This window comes from Mus musculus, chromosome 13 (genome assembly GCF_000001635.26).
Source record: "Mus musculus strain C57BL/6J chromosome 13, GRCm38.p6 C57BL/6J".
Taxonomy (NCBI): Eukaryota; Metazoa; Chordata; class Mammalia; order Rodentia; family Muridae; genus Mus; species Mus musculus.
The window spans coordinates 91,163,568-91,184,085 of NC_000079.6; the positions used below are offsets into that span (position 1 = coordinate 91,163,568).

Sequence of the window (20,518 nt, forward strand, 5' to 3'; positions counted from 1 at the left end):
CCACCGCCTGCACATGGTTTTTAAAGGATGGTTACATATTAGATGATGCTAACTAACGCTCTTCTTGGACAAAACACTGAGAAGAGTTTAAAGCTCACTTGGTCCCAACCTCCACACAAGCACTTTAACTCAGGCTTCTGCAACGTTAGGTTTTACAATTAAGCATTTTCTTTCCTCTCTCTCTCTCTCTCTCTCTCTCTCTCTCTCTCTCTCTCTCTCTCTCTGTCTCTCTCTCTCTCTTTTTAATAATGTTTTGTTTTCAGGTTTTCCAACTTGCCCATTTTGAAGTTTCAATTTCTAGTTCATAGATGTGGGACCTCCGTGTGTGCCCTCATACTTTTTATTATATTAAGCAATTTCGTTTGTGCTCCCAGAGCATTTCGGCTTATTTGTGCCAGAGGAATGGCCGATGGTGTTATAACCGATTCGGGGCCTACTGGAGAAAACGAATTTTTTCTCTCTGGTCCTGCTTCCAATTTAAGTTTGTAAAGATTTTACCATATTTTGTCTGTTTACCCTCACTGAAATGTTCTCAAAGGTTTGGCTTTGCCTTTCTAATATCAGAGACTTAAAGGGGAAAAAAAGCATACAGATTGCTCAAGCTCTGATCACACCGCCTTTTCTTTACATTTAAAGTTACTCAGAATCTGACTCCTTTCATCATTAGGACTTAGACAATAGTTAATTTTATTCTTTATTACATTGAAAGAAATGATAATTCTAATAAAAGAAAATAACCAGGTTGCCAAGCACCATCCATACACAGCAGGATGGACGATTCACTAAGCTGCCCAGCCTTTAAGGGAATGAAAGGCCCCTGAGCTTTGACAGCTTAACTCTTCAGAGAAAGGTCTTGCTCTAAGAGAAGGATAGGGTAGAGAAGGTGAGAATGTCCTCTCTGGGATGCGTGCAGTGCCGAAAGAGGAAATGCCTTGAAAACTTAAAATAACACAGAGATCCCCGGGGTAGTACTGGAGGCTAGGTTATCCTAGCCAACACATCTTTTAAGCTCAGTGGTGAACCTGTCCTTGCCCTGTTCTGATGTGTAATAAAACTTACAGGCATCTCTTTCCCTCCCCCTCTCTCTGGGGAAGAGGGGTGTGTGGGTGTTTGCACATGGAAACCTCCCCAGGTATCTGGTCTCTGTACCTAGACGTCCCTCTTCTTACAAGGACACGGGTCACAACAGATTCAGGACCTGTCCTAATCTAGTGTGACCTTATTTTAATCTTGACCACATCTGTCAAGGCTATATTTTTAAACAAAGTCACCAATACAAAACCCATGGGCTTAGGTGACGGTGGGAGAGGGGACAGTCTATAAAGGAAAGGCAGGCAGAATGGGAGAAAGACAGCCCCATATCCTGCACCAAACATAGGCATCTGTCTCAGAAAAACACCCAAACTGCAACTGCTCCAGCCTGAGATTCAGGCCACAGTCTCAGAGACGTTCTGGAAACCAAAATGACACTAGCCAAAAATAGAGCAGAGGGTACCAGCAGCTATTAAAGGGGACTGTACTCTAGGTTAAGGCCTGCTTCCTAACCCACGGATACTGCGAGACTAAAGAGCCAAAAAGAGCACTTAACATTCACTGACTGAAAGAGTGCCAGTGTCAGAGAGGAAGGACAGACAGGGGAAACAGACAGAGAGGAGAGGAGGCTAGGATCTGCTGCATTTCGTGTGTGTGTGTGTGTGTGTGTGTGTGTGTGTGTGTGTCTCCCTCCCTCTCTCTCTTTGGATATAACAAAAGTTTCTTGACATATTTCCCAGCATGAGTCACAGTCTCTGCCCTTCAAGTCATTTCCACTCCAAGTCTGTGCATGTTTAAAGCTCTGGCACTGACTCTCTTCTCCTTCCATATGAATCAGCGCTCAGTAGCAGTGTCTCAAGGAGACAACCTTCAGCAGTGGAGAACGGAAGGCCAGGCAGATGTGCTGCATCAGCAGCAGCTGAGCCCCTCACAAAGCACAGGCTGCGAGCTTCACCGAGTCCCACAGTGTCCATGTTCTCACCTCATGGGCTACTCGTGTCCTCCGACTACTGTGCGCCACACAGACCAAACCAACTGATGAGCATAAAGTTAGTCATGTCTTTCCCTAAAACGTCTATGCATTTGAAATTCATATAAATGGGGGAATGTACTCGTATCATACAAAACACTCTGCTAAGTATTCCTTTGGCCTATGGACCATGAAATAAAACACTAGATTTATCTCCCCCACGTTAAATAGCTAAAACTCTAACAAACAAAAATAAAAGTATGAAGAAGGTGTTTTCTGACCTTTCATACAGACCACGCATGGCAGTGATCTCTGGGAGAAACGCAATAAGCAACCAGACTCCAGAAGTGCCCAGCTCGCAAAGTCAGAGGCAGCAAAGCCAAACAGAGCCCTAGAGTCACTGGCTCTATAGAGGCAGCGTTCTGAGTTGAGGAAACAGGGAGTCAACTGTGGACAGAGTGCACGCACGGCAGCCACTGAGAGGGAACTCTGGCGACCGAGAAGAGCACGCTGCGTCTCCCTGAGTAGTGTTCACGCAGGCATGTAAGGAAACTACTAGAGCCTGGGAATCACAGGCAGATGAAGTATGCAACCTAATCCTCAGAGCCCACACAGGGCCGGAGTCTTTCATATGCCCAGCTGCGTCCCGACACGCACGGCAGTGAACAGCATCCTCGGCATACCTCAGCGGTGGTCCAAATGAGACCTAATCTAAAGGCTGGTTGAGACCTGCCCCACTATATCTTAAAAACAGTCCCTGAAAGAATCAAACTGATTGCCAGGGGAAAGGAGGAACCAGGAAATGGGAAAAGTTGGTCACCAGAGTTTTCGTTGGGCGGGAATGATAGCTGTCGCCTTGCGCAATAAGGTGACTGTAACTAAAACCATCCTTGCAGACTTCAGTGTGGCTAAAGGGGACTGTAAATCTTCTCACCACCAAAAACTGATAAGGACTCGAAGTGAGGGGTATGTTAATCATCCCAATCCAACCGTTACACGATAAAGACCTGCAATGAACCTTCCAAATGAAAGCACACCACAATATAAGCACAAAACAAGAGAGTTTCCAAAGGAAAAAGGAGAGACAGAGACAGAGACAGAGAGACAAAGAGACAGAGAGATCAGCTCCTGGAATTCTCAGTGCATCTTTTTGTGGAAATGGGGTAATGGGGTATTCAGCATAAACTAACATCTAGAATCCAATAAAAAAAAAAAATGAACAGGCATGCCCAGAAGACCCAAAACCTGACTGAAATAATAAGAAAAAAAGTCAGTGAACAAAATGGAACAGAAATGTACAGTGGATGGAATTAAGCACAGCGGCGTGAGAACAGCTATCAGGAAGCCCTTCAGTGGCTCCTCAAAGGGGGGGGGGGGAATGACAATAATGAACAAAAAAAGACAAATACAGACAGTGGCTCAGGGGACTAGGGAGCCGGCTAACTGGTGAGAGTACTTACTAAGCAAGCTTGGACCCCAGCCCTGCATCGTGCCTGGGTCTGCAGCCTAGCACCAAGGGGACTCACTAAGCCAGAGGAGCATCAGTGCTTTCTGGAGAGGGAATCCAGCAAAACTGCAAGCTCCCGGTTCATTCAGAGGTCCTGTCTCAAGGACTAAGGCAGAGAGCCAGTGCTCTCCCGTGCCTAAGTTAAACTTCTAACGATTAAAAAACAATTAAGCATCTGAACTGAAAGCTATACTACTACATAAAATCAACAGCTTATTTATAAGTCCAGAAGAAAATCTTACTAAACCTCAGGACTTAACAACAGAAACTAACAGGGATGACAGGGGAAGGCAGAGAAAGCCACCATTTGTATTTTGTCCAGTTTTGAGCCAGTTAAGGGCTTGGAGAGCCAATTAAGCTAAGAGCAAATGAATTTCATTTTCCTATCTCTAATCGCTGTTAACAGAAAGAAAAGAGCTGAACTTACAATGACTAGATCTGGTTTGTACTCTCAGTTCTTCCTGGGGTCTTCTGCAGACCCAGTTACTGTAAAGTCTCTCGAGTTTGAAAGGCTTGCTACTCCATATCTGTTTGAACAAGAGGCTGTGTCTACGGCAAATGCCCCCAAACACTGCTCCCTTCAATGTGACCAGAAGCCATCTGTGTGTCCAGAAGTACTTGCTATCTGCCTACTACGCCCTGGGACCCAGCAAAGCCACAGGGGCCAGACGCTGGAGACCAGATAAGATCTTGACAGAATGCAGAAAATGGATACTGAACATTAATGTTATCATTTCAGGCAGTAATAACTTGCAGTGGAAACAATTAGGACATGAACCAAATCAGAGAACAGCACATGCATGAAGTCTTACCTAATATTACGCCATATTGATACAGCCTGAAGCCTGAAATAGAAATAACAGTGGCTGGAAAGTTATGGGAAGAACTGTCTCAGACAGCAGGAGACAGTGCCTCTGGGAAGTAGAGTTGTAACAGACCAAAATGAAGCTAACACTCAAGCAAAGTGTTAACTAAAGAAAAGCAAGTACAGGCCGAGAAGAGCTGGTGCAAAGGTCCTGTAGCCAGAAGGAGCAGACATGGAGAGTCAGATCATGTACAGATATATTGGTCACAACAAGGAATTTAGATTATTCCCATTTTATTCTAAGTGCTAATGGTGAAATTACTCCAAAATCAAATCATTGGGTCACAAAGTACCATTTCTTCCTCAACAAATAAAACTTTAAAGGAAAAAAATCTATACTTTAATTACACAAAGACAAAACTCATTAAAGGGTAGTGTATTTTCTTCCAGTGTGCTTTGAATGTGACTTCTTTAAATTAGTTTTCAACCCCACCGTAAAAACAACTGTGAAGCCTACTTCTTTCCTATAAGTATATTATGCCATAAAAATGAATGTTGTATCACAAATACTTAACTGCAGTTCAGAGAAGGAAGCCTGGCACTCCAGTGCACATCAGGGAGATGACAGCTAATAGGGATATATTACATACTTGATGCCTAGAGAGGACACTGAACATCTGTGTCACAGAGGAAGGGTAACTGAGGACCACATCTGGCAGCTACTCTCATTACAGCGCATCTGCACACACTCACAGTACACCCCGTAAGCATGTTCCATCATGTACCAACTGAAAACAGCCACACGTTATCATGAGACTTTCTACATGGCAGGCAACAGCTGTATACAGCTGCACATGGATGGCTCTGACGTTCACAGTGAGTACAAACTGTTCACTATTTGTGTCTTTGTGAGTAAAGTCTTCTCCCCTCATAATCTGAGGAAAACAAAAAAACAAAAAACCTTGATTGCTTTAATGTTTCTGACATACACTGCTAAGATTTTTTTCTAGGTCTCCCTTCCAGCTCGACCACACATGTGAGAAAATGCCTGTTCTGCTGCCCTTGGGTGTGGCAATTTTCTTCATTGTGATTGTTTTATTGATCTGGAGTTCCCTTCCTCTTGTTAGCCTGGGTGAGAAGTGGCATTCCGATGCTGCTGTGGCTTCCCCTTCCTCTGCTCTCAGCGTCCATGTGAGCTGTGCAGCCCACTGGAGAATCAATCACCTGAAAGGACCCAGGCGCGACCCAAGACCCTCACTCAAACACTAACCCTGACCAGCCGAGTGTCAGGCACATTAGTCAAGCTACCGTCTAAGCCCACCCAGCTGCAGGCAAATGCCACCAGGTGACTTTAGACAGTACCACAAGAAAAGGAAGCATCCCCAACCAGGAAACAGAGACAGACACAGAGAGACACAGAGACAGAGACGAAGGCAGACTGACTGACAGACTCTTTTTGGTTCTAGATGAAGTTCTGGGGATACAATCTAAGTCTTATAAGTGTTAGGCAGCCATTCTTCTGCTGAGCTACATCCCCAGCCCCAGCAAGGCATCCCTGGCCCATGAACTCTATATTCTCTTCTAGGAACTGTCTGCTTCCCTGCTACTGTATGCTTGCTCACTCTTCTATTGGGGCACTAAGGCTTTAGGAATGAATCCAAGCAGCACTGAAGGTGCTAATCTTCATCTGTAGGACTTCTAACACAGATTTGCGCTTTTATTTTTATTATAAACTAGTCATAAATACTTTAAAACTTTCTAGCAGTTTATTTGAAGCTTTAAGGAAATCTTTTCTCCGTGCACAAAGGCTCACCCCTGTAACCTGCCACGTGGGAGGCAGAGACAAGAAGACCACTATGACTTAGCAAGTTTGCAAGGATGCATGGGGAGAGTTCCGGAGCAGCCCGGACTACAGATAGCCCACCTTTAAGGAGAGAGGGACAGATTGCTTATTACTGATCTATTTTCTTACAGCGTTTCTCTTACGGTTCATTAGAAGGTGGCTCCCACTTATTCTCACACCACCCTTCTTACTTAGAAGAAGCTTAAAAACATGACTCTAGCTCAGCAACTCAGCAGCACGTTTAGAGCATTACACAGGCATGGCGGGTCCACCCGCACACCGCCACATCTCCATTCAGTCCTGAACCCAAGTAGGAAACACTGTGGGGCCACCTTGGACTGCTGAGCTAAGGAAAGCCTTAGATAAATGCTTCCCCTTTCAGCTCACGGCAGACTGCTTCACTTCATAGTTGTCTGCAGATCCTGAAACAGTGACGAGCCAGGCACCAGAAGAAACTCCACAACACGCGTTCGAGAGGCTTCCCCTCCTCTGCCCTGCAACTGTGCACAAGGAGCACTTTACACCCTGAGACTGTTTTTGAAATACCTGCACACCAATCTCTACCCTGACCTTAACGGCAACACAGGCTAAGGCACTTCATACCCGTTCTCATTTAGGATGGCCTGCCTATTGCTATGGCAGCCAAAAAAAAAAAAAAAAAAAAGGTTTAACATGTAAGTAAACACTGAAAAGGAAAGATGAAAATTACACTAATGAGTTGACAGAAAAAGTAGCATAAGACAAAATAAATGAAATAATAAAAATAAATAAGAAAAGTGAGTCACATAAAACCCAGTTTAATCCAGAAACATGCAAGTGCATTGGGCGTCACTACCGAGGGAATTCTAGACAAAACCACTAGGACAGTTCTACCTCAGAAAGCTATAGCAGGACTAGAGATTGAGCTCCAGGCTGCATGCACACTGTCCAGACTCTACCACCAAGCCACACTCAAGGCTCCAGGAAAACTATTGATGGAACAATAAAGAACAAACTGAGGAGGAAATCCATCATAATTACCTTGACCTACATCAGACAACAGTCAACAGAAAGCAACCAACACCTGGGCCCAATGATTTTTTTTAAAACTCTTAAGAAAATTAAAAAATAAATTTAACTATTAATTAAAAATTTAAAAAATACAAATTTTTAATTTCATAAAGAAAAACTAATAAAAATTATAACAATATGCCTTACTAGGTAAAGGTGCTTGCTGTTAGGGCCGATAGCCTGAATATAAATTGATCCCCAGAACCTACATGTTAGAGGGAGAGAACTTACCCCAGCAAACTGTCCTCTGACCTTCACACATCTACTATGGTACACGCACACACACACTTACACACACACTTAAGTAATTCACTAGCAAAATAATGTAATAAAATATCTACAATAAGTTATCTGAAAAAGAATATATAATAGAACTTTAATCAAAAAGAGCGATGATTGATAGGATAATCATAGATGAAATCAACTACAGAACATTAGTAAAAACGAAATTGATTGTGATAGATTAGTTCAGGGAATTAAATAGAGTTTAGAAATGGACCGCTCTATGTATGTGAATTAGCATCTGCTGGTGCAGAGTGTGGGCTCACTCACAGAGAAATGCATGCACCAAAGAGCCCACAGGAGCCACTCTGGTACCTACAAAGTAACTAACTACACAGGGCACACGGCTCTCCACAGCGAGCTCCAAATGGACCAGTGCCCTACAGGCAGCAAACAAGACAACAGTGCCAAGAGGACGCTGCCAGGATTTAGAAGTTAAGGAGTTCCTAATCAAAACAGCAGCTCAGAAACAAAGCAAAACAGCAGCAGATCCATTAAAAGTGTAAAACTTGTATATGCAAAGTTAAGAGAATGAAAATGAGAAACTATCTTAGTAAGCAAAAAATATGAAAAGTTGTATGATAACATATGCTGTCCTCATAAATCAATATTTAAAAGTTCCTGATCCACAGTAAAATAACGTGCATAAATTAGACCCTCCTGAAAGAAATCAACACAACCAATAAGTGTGTAAAGATGTGCTCAAACCCAGAAGTGATGAAAAACAGGAAAATAACGTATACCTTTTATCGAAAAAGACTTGAACACACCGTGATATCCAGTCTTACACAGTACATGAGAAAATAAGTGCAGTTGAATATTTCTTCAGGAATATAAATGGATCGGTGTGTTAGGTGGACACTTGCCATCATGAGCAGCTGCTTCAGTGTGGCTTGTGTTTATCACATGCAGGGAACACCACAGTCAGCAAACCAGACAAAAGCCCTGGCAGAGCTCACCCTCTGGAGTCAGGATGCCAGACACGGGTAAGAACCGCTGCATATACAAGCAAGTAGTTACGGAGAGGAAAGCTGTAAGCAATGGGGGGGGGGGGGGCTATCTTCCCGTAGGTGAGCAGGCAGAACCTCACAGAGGAGCGGACACCGGAACAAAGGTTTGAAGGAAGGAAGGGAATGTCATAAAACTCGGTGGACCTCTCTATGTACGTGAATTAGCATCTGCTGGTGGAGAGTGTGGGCTCACTCACAGAGAAATGCATGAACCAAAGAGCCCACAGCAGCCACTCTGATGCCTACAAAGTAACTAACTACACAGGGCACACGGCTCTCCACAGCGAGCTCCAAATGGACCAGTGCATGGCATCAGAGCTGCTCAAATGTTTCCACCCGTGAACTCCTTCATCTGAGAAATGTTGATACAGGTTTCATATACAGGTTTTATACAAAGGTATACAGAACAGGTGTGCAAATCAAAACATTTCTTTTGTTTGTTTGTTTTTTCGAGACAGGGTTTCTCTGTATAGCTGTGGCTGTCCTGGAACTCACTGTGTAGACCAGGCTGGCCTTGAACTCAGAAATCTGCCTGCCTCTGCCTCCCAAGTGCTGGGATTAAAGGCGTGCGCCACCACCATCCGGCAAAACATTTCTTGATAATAAACCATAAAGACACTTATTTTAAAACAATACTTTGGTATTTAATTTTAAATACCAAAAGCATTTAATTTTACTATTTATTAAAGTTGAAAGGAATTTTGCACAAGAGATGTGTGCTTGTTGCTTTTACATAAAGTATTAACTCTTGGCTGAACAGTTGGTGGGGTATGTGGGAAGGCTTTGAGGGAGGAAAGAAAAGGGGAGAAACTGTAATTAAAACATAATCTTGAAAACAAAACAGGTAATAAAAATGAAAGAAGGAAGGATTAATGGTTTTTTTTTATTTTGGTTTTCGTACAGTTTTTCGGTTGTTTTTGTTTTTATTGTTGTTGTTGTTATTTTAGGGTTTTTTGTTTTGTTTTATGGTTTGGTTTGGTTGGTTTGGTTTTTGAGACAAGATCTCTCTACATAGCTCTGGCTGTCTTGGAACTTCCTATGTAGACCAGACTGGTCTCAAACTCAGACATCCACCTGCCTCTGCCTCTGCCTCTTGAGTGCTAGCATTAAAGGTATGCCCCACCATGTCCGTAACTTTTTTTTTTAATTTAGTTTTTACTTATTATGGGGTATGAAGGGGGCCATCCATGTCACGGCCTAGGTGGAGGTCAGAAGACAACTGGAGGGAACTGGTTCTCTCCCTTTATTTTCTCAGCGCTTCCAGAGATCAAACTCAGGTCTCAGGTTTTCACAGCACTGGCTTTACCCACTGAACTATCTCACCGCTCCTGAACCACCTCACAGGGCCTGCTCCTGAACCACCTCACAGGCCCTGCTCCTGAACCACCTCACAGGCCCTGCTCCTGAACCATCTTCTCACAGGCCCCTGCTCCTGAACCACCTCACAGGCCCTGCTCCTGAACCACCTCACAGGCCTTGCTCCTGAACCATCTTCTCACAGGCCCTGCTCCTGAACCACCTCACAGGCCCTGCTCCTGAACCATCTTCTCACAGGCCCTGCTCCTGAACCACCTCACAGGCCCCTGCTCCTGAACCATCTTCTCACAGGCCCCTGCTCCTGAACCATCTTCTCACAGGCCCCTGCTCCTGAACCACCTCACAGGCCCTGCTCCTGAACCACCTCACAGGCCCTGCTCCTGAACCACCTCACAGGCCCTGCTCCTGAACCACCTCACAGGCCCTGCTCCTGAACCACCTCACAGGCCCTGCTCCTGAACCACCTCACAGGCCCTGCTCCTGAACCACCTCACAGGCCCTGCTCCTGAACCATCTTCTCACAGGCCCCTGCTCCTGAACCACCTCACAGGCCCTGCTCCTGAACCACCTCACAGGCCCTGCTTCTGAACCATCTTCTCACAGGCCCCTGCTCCTGAACCACCTCACAGGCCCTGCTCCTGAACCATCTTCTCACAGGCCCCTGCTCCTGAACCACCTCACAGGTCCCTGCTCCTGGACCACCTCACAGGCCCTGCTCCTGAACCACCTCACAGGCCTTGCTCCTGAACCATCTTCTCACAGGCCCTGCTCCTGAACCACCTCACAGGCCCTGCTCCTGAACCATCTTCTCACAGGCCCTGCTCCTGAACCACCTCACAGGCCCCTGCTCCTGAACCACCTTCTCACAGGCCCCTGCTCCTGAACCACCTCACAGGCCCCTGCTCCTGAACCACCTCACAGGCCCTGCTCCTAAACCACCTCACAGGCCCCTGCTCCTGAACCACCTCACAGGCCATGCTCCTGAACCACCTCACAGGCCCCTGCTCCTGAACCATCTTCTCACAGGCCCCTGCTCCTGAACCACCTCACAGGCCCTGCTCCTGAACCATCTTCTCACAGGCCCCTGCTCCTGAACCACCTCACAGGCCCTGCTCCTGAACCACCTCACAGGCCCTGCTCCTGAACCATCTTCTCACAGGCCCTGCTCCTGAACCACCTCACAGGCCCCTGCTCCTGAACCATCTTCTCACAGGCCCCTGCTCCTGAACCACCTCACAGGCCCTGCTCCTGAACCATCTTCTCACAGGCCCTGCTCCTGAACCACCTTCACAGGCCCCTGCTCCTGAACCACCTCACAGGTCCCTGCTCCTGAACCACCTCACAGGCCCTGCTCCTGAACCATCTTCTCACAGGCCCTGCTCCTGAACCACCTCACAGGCCCTGCTCCTGAACCACCTCACAGGCCCTGCTCCTGAACCATCTTCTCACAGGCCCTGCTCCTGAACCACCTCACAGGCCCTGCTCCTGAACCACCTCACAGGCCCCTGCTCCTGAACCATCTTCTCACAGGCCCTGCTCCTGAACCACCTCACAGGCCCTGCTCCTGAACCACCTCACAGGCCCTGCTCCTGAACCACCTCACAGGCCCTGCTCCTAAACCACCTCACAGGCCCCTGCTCCTGAACCACCTCACAGGTCCCTGCTCCTGAACCATCTTCTCACAGGCCCTGCTCCTGAACCACCTCACAGGCCCTGCTCCTGAACCACCTCACAGGCCCTGCTCCTGAACCACCTCACAGGCCCTGCTCCTGAACCACCTCACAGGCCCTGCTCCTGAACCACCTCACAGGCCCCTGCTCCTGAACCACCTCACAGGCCCTGCTCCTGAACCATCTTCTCACAGGCCCTGCTCCTGAACCACCTCACAGGCCTTACTCCTGAACCACCTCACAGGCCCTGCTCCTGAACCACCTCACAGGCCCTGCTCCTGAACCACCTCACAGGCCCTGCTCCTGAACCACCTCACAGGCCCTGCTCCTGAACCATCTCGCTGGCCCCTGCTAGACTAAAGCAACTTAAGGAAGAGTTTATTCTGAATCACAGTTGACTGTAAGGTGTTTCATGCTGGGAAAGGCATGACAATCACAGCAGGTCTAGTTGTGGAAACAAAAACAAGGACAGCTGCTCACTCCACATTAACAGCCAAGAGGCAAAGAGGGCTGGCACTGGTGCTGGGCTGAGCTCTCTCTTCCCTTTCCACACCAGAACCAGGGCCTAGGACCAGGGCCATAAGGTAGAAGTGCACTTCCCCCGCCCCCTTCAGAGTGGGTCTTCCCTCCTTGGGTAAGCCTCTCTGGGAACACTTTCACAGACATATGCTCGGGACACTGATTCCTAGGTAACTGTAAAGGTACTCCAGTTGACCAGGAAGATCAGCCATCACAAGGAAGAGCCATTTAAGGCCTTGGAAGCAACTGTCAAAGCTTTGGATTTTACTAACTGCAAAGTCATTGGAAAACCTTCCACAAACCTTATCTCAGCATTCTCACATTTTTAAATCTCACTCTTGCTACTGGTTAGAGACACTACACATTAATTACATAATTAATTGTAACAATTGTAACAATCAGATGAAAACGATAGATGCCTGAGTTTAAGTGACATGATGGACGGAAGAGAAATGACTGTCAGTGTAGTTTAAAGGTAGAGTTATTGAGATGTGTGAATGATTACACGTGGGCTATACGAGAAACAGAAAATGAAAGGTTACTTCAGGATCTCCTCCTATGTAACTGGAAACTAAGATTTAATGATATAAGGCATATGTGGAAAAAGCAGGTGGAGGGGTGCAGTGATAAAAATAAGTCAAGTTCACAATGTCTAATAGGCATTAGATTGAATGTCAATTAGAATAATGCACACAAAATCTGAAGTTCAGGGACATAAGCCTAAAACATAAAGTGTATGTCTGTATGTGAGACAGCAAGTGCCTATGGTCTATTTGTGTGTATTAGTGAGTATGTATGTGGTGTATGTGTGTGTGCCTGAGTATTGTTTGGTGTGTGCACGTGTGTACTGTGTTCATGTGAAGGGGTATGTGTGAGTATGTGTGTATGAATTTGTATATATAAGTGACGGTATGTGTGTATATGAGTATGTGTGTGTAGTGTGTGTGTGTGTGTGTGAGTGACTGTGACTGTGTGTGTAATGTGTGTGTGGTTTTTGAGTAACTGTGTGTGTGGTATACGTGTAGTGTGTGTGTGTATGAGTGAATGAGTATTTGGGGGTGATGTGTGTGTGGTGTGTTTGTGTGAGTCTGTGATGTATATGTGGTGTGTGTGTGGTGGTGGGGTGAGTACCTGTGTGTTTGAACAAGCCTATGTGTATGGGTGTGTGTGTGTGTAGTGTGTGAGGGTGTATGACTATGAGTGATATGTGGTGTGTCTGTATAATTAGTGTTTACAGCCAAGTAGCTGGATGTGATTCCCTCCAGAGAGTCTAAACCCAGAAAAGAAGACCAAAGGCTGAGCCAGAAGGCCTCCCACCAATGTTGTAGATGACAAATGAGGGTGATCCATTTAGGAAGAGTCATTAGGTGAGAGGCAACAAAGAGACCAACTGAGCAGCACCAAGCAGATCACTTATATAGGTTGTGTAATTCTGCAGTATCTATCAAAAGGTAAATGGAGACCATGATCATTTGGCAATTCTATTTTAAACTATCCTCTCTCCAGACATAAATGTATGTGTGCATTACTGTACAGATTTTCTCTGGTGTATCATTTGAAACAACAAATGAAACATCCACCAAATGAGAAATGCTCAACTTATGTTTTCTCTGGAGAAGGTAATCAAATGCGGCAAGTCTAAAAGCTGGCAAAGAAAAGGCACTAACCACAATGTCTTACAAAATACTCAAGTGGTACCAACTACGGAAGAATCACATATACAAGCACTAGCACTAGAGTGAGAGCATAGTGTGAGGGAGATCACTGGCCAAAGCAGACTCCCTGAAATGTGAATATGGAGTGGCACAGGACACGTGCTTCTTAATTACACCTGCTCCTCGTGGCCCCTTCTTTGAAAGACATATTCTAAAGAATACACAAACCACTTTCCAAAGAAAGGAAGGAGGGAAGGAGGGAGGAAGGGAGGGAAGGAAGGAGGAAGGGAGGGAGAAAAAAGAGATGAGAAGAGAAAAGAGAAGAGAGAAGAGAGAAGAGAGAAGAGAGAAGAGAGAAGAGAGAAGAGAGAAGAGAGAAGAGAGAAGAGAGAAGAGAGCAGTATTAAAAGTCCCTGGCTCATAGCAATCCACTCACTACACATCCATGGCTCACTAGGGTGCATCATCTACAACACCAGTTGACATACAGAGGACAGGGATTTGAAATTCACTCATAGCACTGATGATCTGAGAAGCTTAGGCTCAGGGTCTGATAGGTAGAATGGAGATATGCCTAAGAAACTTGAGATTGTTGCAATAAAAAATACATGGGCTGACAGTGAAGTTCAGTGGCAGAGGACATGAAAGGCCAGCACTCAGTCCCCAGAGCAAAGATGACAAATACATTTTACTGTATTTTCTTTTTAAGTGGTAGAGGCTAATCTAGGCATCATGTGTGCTAAGCTAAGTGTTCTATCACTGTTATACCCAACATTTATCATATGCTTCTATATTACTCCATTTTTAATGCAAAGTTTTCACAAAAAATATGTGCTCCACTGTAAATTTTTAAAATTAAAAAAGATCAGAAGAATGAATGAATTGAAATAGTCATCCCTGGTAATTTTTATCCAACTATCTGGGAGTCCATTACCACCAAAAGACCAAAGAATTGGGGTAATATGAAGCAGGAAATAAGTTTTCTAGCCAGTTCTACAAAAAAAACAAAATCAGAAAAACACTGCATACCAGCAGACATATGGTAATAAAAACAGAAGAACTGAACAAATGAAACAGAGGGAAGAGAATTAAACTGAGCACAGATTTGCAGTCGCTGATTTTAACCAATGAGGCAAATCAAAAACTCCATGTGCCACACTTGTGAGACATATAACTTTGCACATCCCCAGTGATGTCCCAGCATGTATTACTACTCAAATACACCTTATATTAACCAAACGGTTTCCTTCATCGGCCCCCTACGTATCTGAAGGAACCCAGAGTTGTCTTCTGTGTCTCTTCACAGACACACACCCTGGTCCCACTGCCTTGCCTGGGCAGGCCCAGCCCTGCCTGGTGTGGGCAGAGAAAGAACTGCAGGCAGCAACATGCTGCAGGGGCCCCAAGGCTTAGCAGGCACACAGCTAAGATTCTTTCCATACAGTGATGCCAACAGGTAGAACAGTTGAAACAATGTGGTCCTCCAACCACAAGACTTCTGACTGACTAAATTCTGCCAGGGAAACGAGGTATCTGCAGGTCATGCACGCTAGAGGAGGCTATGACCAGCCTCAACTCAGCCTTTTCTGCTGAACACAAACCCCTTCTTGTGCCAACTCTTTGTCTCCAATACAAACCCCTCACCAACTCCTCCCAGACCTTCACAAGGTGGGGCTCGCCATTCCACGTATGGCTCTGCCTCTAATTACTATTTACTGCATTTGCATATGTGGGCTTTTTTCTCATTATAATGTCATTAGCATTCGAAGGAGCCCCGTTGCCAGGGCAACCAGGAATGGTGAATGCATAGCACAGCCTTTAATGAAAACTTAACCCTACTTTGTTTAATTCCCAGTATGTTCTGGCTCACTCACTTTTGTGGTCACAAGAATGGAAATACCCTACAGTTGCCCCCCTTTGTTTGGCTATGTGGTATTTGTAAGCCATGTGTGTTCTCCTGAATTTACTAACACACACTGTTTTTCCTAACTAACCTTGATAACTTCCTTCCATATAGTAAATTCTTCTCATCAACACTGCACCCTCAATCCACTGCTTTGCATACCTGCAACAGACTCCATTCTCTATACATTTCACAGCTTTGGTGATTTGCAGACCCAATACTCAGGATTACCCACTTCTGAAAGCATTCTAAACTGCTTGGCCAAGGAGTAAACTCACTCCTGTAAGACAGCCTGCTCAGAGAGCATTCTTCAAAAGGAGATCTGACGTGACCTGTTGAGCCCCCACTGCCACAAACGGTCTTATCAAATCCTTATATTATAACAACAAGGGTTTGTCAACTGAGCAGATCAAGGATTAACAAAAACAAGTCATAACAGGCAAAATTTTTACTTAGCACCAGTAAAAATAAAATCCTAAATTTAGGCAAAAGAATCCAATTAAACAGACACTGGAGCTACTAGACATGCAAGCGCAATGCTAAGCCACAGGGGCTCCGTGTCACCAGGAAGAAGCACGTGTGCCAAACTGCCACACTCGGAAGCTCTGGGACTCCATCTGCAGCTGTTATACTGACTGGACAAGATGAGGACAGGGGGACAAAAACAGTAACACGAAAACACCTGATGCAAGCAAAACTGTAACATGAATTAGCAACTAGTGATCACCGCAATGTCCTTCTTCCTCAGTTAGGATTCTTTACAATAGAGGAGAAGACAGAGCCCTGCTGCCAACTAACAGAAAGGTTAGGGAGCAGGAGGTAAAGGCCAGTGGGAGCTGAGCTCTGGCTTGGGACGCAGCTGACTTGGCAGGGTAGACCTGTGAGGATGCCTTTGCCTGGGAGACACGTTTGATGATGGAACTACTCTGCACTATCTGAGAGGCAGGCAGACATCACAGGGAACCACCTAATCCAACTAGGAAACCAAACTTCCCAATGTTATTTAACCTAAATCTGTATTTCAATTACCACATGTGAGCAGTAGCTGCCACATTCTGGAGTGCAGCTACAAGGATAACAGGCAACTACTGAGTACATGTGACGATGCTGAAAGATTAGAGCATGCTCTCCAGCTTTCCTACAAACAAGCAATTCAGGGGGACCCGGAGATGTCTGTGCCTCGGCCTTTGAGAAGGGCCATGGAGGGCAGCATCCACGGTAAGCCCTGCTGTCCACACAAGCCCCAGAGCACAGGGATCCTCCGTCTTAAGACTGGAGGTGAAAGTTCAGGAGATGGGTGGCCGGTGTCAGTACGGTGTCATCTGAGATACAAATCAGCAGAGGGTTCAATTCTCAAATACTAAAGTGAAACTACCTGGCTCCATACCCTAGTCTCACCACTAAACATGTGAGTCAGTTTCCTTATCTGTAAAAGCGAGAGTAGTGATAATGGCTATATTGCCTACCAGTGTCAAGGCGAAGCATGTCCACCTCTGCAAAGGAGTATGGAGCCCGAAATAAAGTAATAATCAATGAATGGTGCGTTCCCACAGGGCAGGTTTCACACGGTACTTTATCTGATCAGTCCACACCAGTAAGTTAGAAATACCTAGAACAACCCATTTCTCTTCCAGGCATTTAGGTCATCTACATTTTCCAGAGGCCATCTGAAAAGTAACAAACCAGTCAGGCTGGGTCATCACCCTCCTGCCCCACCCCCACCCCACCCCCACGCCACCCCTCCTTGCTCGATCCCGATCCGCTACACCACTAACACACAAGCCAGAGCAGGGTTCATCCCTAGCAATGCCTGCCCCACTTGTAACTTCACTTCCTTAAGCCAGAACTGTTCCCACTCCTGGTTGTTTTTATATTGTTTTAATCAACATTTTAGTAAGGAAGCACATGAAGTAATGGGCTTCATTCTACGTGTTTAATGCCAGCCCTAACTCTCCACATCATTGCCTGAAGTCTCTTAGCTGACACTCTGGGACCTGTTGGAGCTGGCATTCTTGTCTTAGCCTTCTAGATTGTCACAATAATCAATTCACTGCTTGACCCTTTTCACATGCATAAAAATTCACATTTGAAAAGTACAGCAGGGTGTATCGGAGAGAATTTGGAAATACTGTGAGAAATCTTATCTTTTCTTGGTACAGTCTGATGAGTGCAGTTGCCCTCCATCTCTTCTCCAGCCCCAGGCAAATGCTCCAAAGAGAGGAGCATTTATTTATCACTCTCTGAATGATGGAAAAGCCTTTCTCAGCAATAACCAGAATTTGGGTAATCCTAAAGTCTACTTCCAAGTGTCATATCCAGTGAAACAAATGAGTCTTCTTTACTTTCTCTAGCCAACATAAAAAAGACACTTTTATGCCAATGTTATGAATTATGGACAGGAAGGCCAGGTGTGGTGGCGAGTGCCTGCAATCCTGGCATGTTAGGAAGGAAAGGCAGGGGACTCTTAGGTGGATAGCCAGTCTGAGCTCAGTTAGCTTCAGGTGTAGAACTTAGGATCCGCTGCTTTTCCAAATGACCACAGTTCCCAGCAGCCGTATTTGTGTGGATCACAGCTAACTGTAACTCCACCTGACAGCATCCAGAACACTCTTTTGGCCTCCACAGCACCTTCACACATGTGGCATGTATATGCCAAACACACACACACAAACACACACACACACTTACTTTAATAAAAATTCAAAACTAAGCCTTTTTAAGAAGTAAACACTGGCTGGGTGATGGTGGCGCACGCCTTTAATCCCAGCACTTGGGAGGCAGAAGCAGGCGAATTTCTGAGTTCGAGGCCACCCTGGTCTACAGAGTGAATTCCAGGACAGCCAGGGCTACACAGAGAAACCCTGTCTCAAAAAAAAAAAAAAAAAAAGAAGTGAACACAACTAAAATCTTGCATTTCAATTAACACTGCAACTTTTCCTCATCTAGAGATGATGCTCTAGTGTCTTGATTGTTATTTTCACAGAGGAAGCTGAGGCAGTAGGATTATGAGCCTAAGGCCAGCCTGGTTTAGTGAAACAGTGTCTCAAAAAAAAAAAAGTTTTTCTTCATTATTAAAATTGTGGCATGTACAAAACTCTATAAAAATTTTTTCTTTTCATTTCCAAGTACGAATGCTGTTCATTAATGTGTATGCATGAATTTTACATATGTGTAGATGTACATATATATGTATATATACATGTGTGTATGGCATGTGGAGGTCTGAGCTTGATGTCAGAAATATCCCTTTATCCATCACTCTTCCACTGTATCCACTGAGCCAAGATCTCATGACCAAACCCAGAGCTCATTAGCCAACCTGCTCTGGGGGTCCCATCTCAGCCTTTGGAGGCCGCAGCAGCTCTTTCTCTTCCATCTCTCCTTCACTCACTTGTTCATCTTAGTGGTACCCAGGGATTCTGGATATCTGGAGTGCTATGCCCCACCCATGCTGTGTGGCACCAGGCCAGATCATTTTAGGCATGGTCTGCTCACCTAGGCAGCTGGACTTGGGGTTGTCTCAGGCTTGCTCTGCCCACACAGGCCATGTGAGGTCAGGCGAGGTCATCACAGATATGGTTTGCCCATCCCAAAGATACACTTCTATTAGCACATTATCAGCAGCTCCCCTTAATTATTTGTATACGCCAAAAAGGAAATAATGCTCATTTTTGATTCCTCTAGCTCATAAAGTTTTGAGAAAGCTCCCTAAATGTAACATGGCACAGAACGGCTACATCCAGCCCTGTTCCTTTACACACAGATGCTTGTGAAGGCAGCTCTGGATGTTCCTGGACTCTCCACTGGGACACACAAGATCTGGAAGTCACAGACAGACCACTGCAGCAGCTTCTCTGTCAATTAAACATGTATGGCTGGTTCTTCCTCAGTGTCCTTGGCACTCCTGACACAAAGCTTTCTACCCTCCTGCCATTCCAGTTAGCCCATCAGAGCAGAACTTTGCGCAGGTGTCCCTAACTCCTTCCATGTTCCAAAGCGGTGAGCTACCACCTTCAGTATTTCATACTCTGTGGGGTTTTTATGCTTCTTTATAGAGCATTGATATTCTTCACAGCATTCCCTTAAGGAATCCTAACTTATGATATAAATTAGAAGTTTCTAAGGTATGAACCTATCTGAAATGAAAAGCTGTTCTACCTAACAAATTATATACACAATACAAATTCTGTTGCCTTTATGTCATCTGACATATTAATGATGTATTCATTAACACTATTCAAGAGTGTCTCCTCCTGAGCCAGAGAAATACCCAGGGAGCTGAAGAGGCCTGAAGCCCCACAGGAGGAACATCAATATGAACTAACCAGTACCTTCAGAGCTCCTTGTAACTATATCACCAATCAAAGAAAACACATGGTGGAACTTGTGGCTCTAGCTATGTATGTAGCAAAGGATGGCCTAGTTGGTCATCAATGGGAAGAGACACCCTTGGTCCTGTGAAGGCTCTATGCCCCAGTATAGGGGAATGCCAGGACCAGGAATAGGAGTGGGTGGGCTGGGGAGCAAGGGGGAGGGGGAGGGGATAGGGAATTTTCAGAGGGGAAACTAGGAAAGGGAATAACATTTGAAATGTAAAGAAATATCTAATAAAAAAGAAAGAATTATATAGATATTTAAAAAAGAGAGAGTGTGTGTGTCTCCTCCTTCTCTGTCCTGGCCTCTAACAATTTCCATAAAAGTGATGAAATTTTCTAGCTTTAATGAAAATTATCTAATAACATTAAAATGTATAGAATACATGACAGACATTTTTATTTTATTTATTTTGAGATATGGTCTCACTATGCAAGTCAAGCTGCTTTTAAACTCAGGGTCTGCCTGCCCCAGCCTTTCACATACAGGACTGAACCACTGCACTCAGCTCAGAAATTCAATAGTTTCAGACTATAGAAAACGAATGGGAACTGTAAGGATTCTTTCCCTAACCCCGGTAC

At 45.2% G+C, this 20,518-nt stretch overlaps 1 protein-coding gene across 8 annotated transcripts in view; it reads right to left on the minus strand.

Moving 5' to 3' along the window:
- Positions 1–20,518, minus strand: part of Atg10 (autophagy related 10) — a 289,378-nt gene that overhangs the window by 228,220 nt on the left and 40,640 nt on the right. Inside the window, exon 1 of one of the 8 annotated variants that reach the window (XM_011244552.3) lies at positions 2,284–3,732. The exons of the other annotated variants lie outside the window; for them this stretch is intronic. The gene's annotated coding sequence lies outside the window, so the exon portion shown is untranslated. Of the gene's footprint in view, positions 1–2,283; positions 3,733–20,518 lie in introns of those variants that run through there. 8 annotated transcript variants of the gene reach the window in all.